The following is a 3,970-nucleotide window of genomic DNA, read 5'->3' as shown; positions in this document are numbered from 1 at the left end:
GAGACAAGTATTGATCGGAGGGGGGAAAACTAAGGCAGGGTCTAAGAGGCGTATCCAGCCCCGTCCCCTCAGTCCTGAAATAAAAAAAAAAAAAAAAAAAAAAGCTCGTGGTCGACTAACCCCCAAATTTCCCCCCCCCCCCAAAAAAAAGGTCCCCACACGGAGAGTGCGCAGGGAGGGATGCTCTGAGAGATCCTACGCTCTGTGATTTGTGAACACTGCAAAGGAAGGGCCGCTAACCAGAGCATCACCGCAGATTGTGAGAGAGAGAGAGAGAGAGAGAGAGAGAGAGAGAGAGAGAGAGAGAGAGAGAATATGTAAGAAACGAAAAATTCATGCTAAAAAAAGACGGAAAATGAAAGAGAGGTAGGATTAAGACGAGAGAGAGAGAGAGAGAGAGAGAGAGAGAGAGAGAGAATGTAACAAATAAAAAAAGGATGCAAAAAAAGTATGATGGAAACACAAGAAACGGAAGTGTGGTAAGAGTAAACACAAACACACATACAGAGAGAGAGAGAGAGAGAGAGAGAGAGAGAGAGAATATGTAACAAACAAATGGATGCTAAAAAGTGAGATGGAAATACATTAAACAAGAGAGGTAAGAGTAAACAGAGAGAGAGAGAGAGAGAGAGAGAGAGAGAGAGAGAGTAAACAAGAGAGGTAAGAGTAAACAGAGAGAGAGAGAGAGAGAGAGAGAGAGAGAGAATGGCTTTGGCACTGCCTGACTGCCTCACTCGATGTACGCATGTACGTACGCACACACACGTGAGCGTCTAGCGGGCCTCACACAGCTCTCGACCTCCGTGCACAGACGTATTCCCCCTTACATGCGTCGTACGGTCTGTGTGCGTCCTACGGTCTGTGTGCGTCCTAGCCCGTGCCATGATCCGGTTTATGTGTTGACAGGTGCTTTAATGCATGTATGCATGCTTCAAGCAGAGGCGGCTTCTGCGTCCTTGCATGTAAGTATACCTCCTATATAAAAAAATGGAAATGCAGACACGTTGGAAAATCCGTGTATGTATGCATGTATGTAACACACCATTTTAAGTAGGCTTTGTGTAATGCCGTGAAAGGTATTTTAATTTCATGGGGATTTATTTTTTTTGGAGGGGGGCGGTGAGGGAGGGGGGGGGGGCTTGGTGGATATTTGCCTTCAACTTCTGACTTTGGTACAATCAGGTAAAAATGGGGAAAGCAAATGAGAGAGAGAGAGAGAGAGAGAGAGAGAGAGAGAGAGAATATGTAACAAACGAATAAAGGATGGTAAAGAAGAGTGAGACGGAAATGAATGAAACTTATGAAATAGGATTAAATAAGAGAGAGAGAGAGAGAGAGAGAGAGAGAGAGAGGAGAGAGAGAGAGAATATGTAGCAAACGAAAAAAGGATGGTAAAGTGAGGCGGAAATAAATAAAACTTATAAAATAGGATTAAATACGAGAGAGAGAGAGAGAGAGAGAGAGAGAGAGAGAGAGAGAGAGAAATATAGGTGGATATGAAACGCATGAAACTATGATAAAGACAAGAAATAGAAAGGGGAGACAAGAAACGAAAGCGGGAAGAGCAAGATAAAAAATAATTACATAAAAATGAAGAAAAAGCAAAAATGGGAGACTGAAGACCAAAAAAAAAAAAAAAAAAAAAAAAAACAGACAAAAGATCAGAAAGGGAAATGGGAAAAGGTGAATAAACAATGAAAACGGGAATGCACAGAAGAGATTCAAAGCTTCAAAGCTGTGCATAAATGGGAAATTACGAATGACATGAGAATAAGAAATAAAACGAAAAGAGCATCAGGAGAAAAGGATGAGAGGAAGTAGTAGTTTGAAATGATTACCAAAAGCAAGAGAAATATATATATATATATATATATATATATATGTATATATATATACAACATACATACATACATAAAGGTTAAAGGTGTCTGGTTTCAGTGCGTTTCATCAGGATAGATGCTCACCAGAACGTCAGCCGGACAAGCCCAACCCCCAACTGTGGTGCTCAACCACAGCAGTGGCCTCCCCAGTAAACAGCTAAAACTCACGATCCCGGGAGGGGATCGATCTGCCGTCATGGAAATGCTAGGCAAACGCGATACCACAATAAATATATATTTATTTATACATACATATATATATATATATATATATGTGTGTGTGTGTGTGTGTGTAATGTCTGTGTTTGTGTATGGGGAAGGCACAGATAATAGAATACCATAGGAAACAAGAAATGAACAACATAATTTAAAGTGGGGGATCAAGATAGGAATCAGATAAATGAAGACAGAAATCTAGAAATACCGAAAGAGAAAAACTAAGAAAAAGAGAAAGTGAAGAAAGTCAGAGAAGATTAAGAAGCGACCCAGAGGCCACATTTCTCACCTGAGACACATTAGTGCAAATGCAATAATATCCTTTTAATAATCCTTAAGGAATTTAAGGGGGCTGGCCGGCTAATGCCAGTTATTTAAGGACAGGACTTTGACATTCATACCATTTAATAAGGTGACTTGAGCCATCTCCAAACTGCATAGGGATTTCTGCCTCTGACCTTGGGTTTTGCAACGCCAGGGCGATTTATTCTGAAAATGAGTGTTTTTTAAATTTTCTCTTCTACCTTGATAACTTTATATTAAGACCTTGGATTACTACCTTATGTAGACCTTATACAGATCAATAAAATATAGAGTGGCAGAGGCATAGGACAGTGAAAATGCCCTAAATACTGACCATATATGATCAGCTCCCAACACCCCTTCTACACCATTGTAAGGACCAGGGAGTGCCAGACAACGGCTACTGATGACCTACCAGGTAGAACTACAGTCTCCCCCAAAACCCCAGTCCATAGCTCATAAGGATGGTGAGGTTACAGAGACTACAAGAAACTATCGACCTTGAGAGGGTTTCGAACCCCAGTCCAGCAGAACGCTAAGCAGAAACGTTTCCAATAGCTACCACAAAATTTTCGACACCTCTAGTGCTCACGTCTTTCCACATGGGCCAAGAGTCACTATATTTCAAGTAAATAAAAAGGGAAAATCTCTAAATTTCTAGATGCATAAAAAATAAAAAATATTAAGTAACCTTTCATATTTTCGAGAATGTAAAATGTTAAGAGTTGTAAAATCTATACTAGGCTATAAAAGAAAACATTGCTCAACTGTTTTCCTTCATTATTATTATTATTATTATTATTACTAGCCAAGCTACAACCCTAGTTGGAAAAGCAAGATGCTATAAGCCCAGGGGCTCCAACAGGGAAAAATAGCCCAGTGAGGAAAGGAAATAAGGAAATAAATAAATGATGAGAACAAATTAACAATAAATCATTCTAAAATAAGTAACAACGTCAAAACAGACATGTCATATTTAAACTATTAACAACATCAAAAACAAATATGTCATAAATGCATTAGTTCTAGAAAAGACTATTATCAAATGACCTCAACCTGTTTCGACTTTTCCTTAACCCCAATCATTTTACCCAAAGATCTTTCGCACCAAATTTGGTTGAAGAGGGTCCAGTGACTCTGGTGAAGTGGAAAACCTCAAATAAGCTTTAGAGCTATAAGCTCATGTGAGCAAAGTAAGAAGACTTGAAAAGAAAATGATAGAACTACTGAAGATAAATTATAAAAAAAGAACGATAATTGAGGCAAGAGAAATGTAATAAAGATAATAACGGTTCATGGAATGAGAAATATTCCGATAATAAAATAATGATAAGAAGACAGTTTTAGAGGAAATAGTAGCTGATTAACTACAAAAGTTAAATGGATAAGATTATGATTATATAAATAATTAAAGAGGAGAATAAAAAGGAAAGCACAGAAAAGAAACAAAAGTAAAAGCAGCTAAACAGAAAAAAAAATATCCGATAGTTGAAAGAAAGCTAATAGGAAGAATGTAGGAAAGATAGATAATGTGGGAAGAAAATGGAACTAAATGAAATGAAATTTTATAG

This window comes from Palaemon carinicauda, chromosome 31 (assembly GCF_036898095.1).
Source record: "Palaemon carinicauda isolate YSFRI2023 chromosome 31, ASM3689809v2, whole genome shotgun sequence".
NCBI classification, from domain to species: Eukaryota; Metazoa; Arthropoda; class Malacostraca; order Decapoda; family Palaemonidae; genus Palaemon; species Palaemon carinicauda.
Note: the sequence above shows the minus strand (reverse complement) of the source record.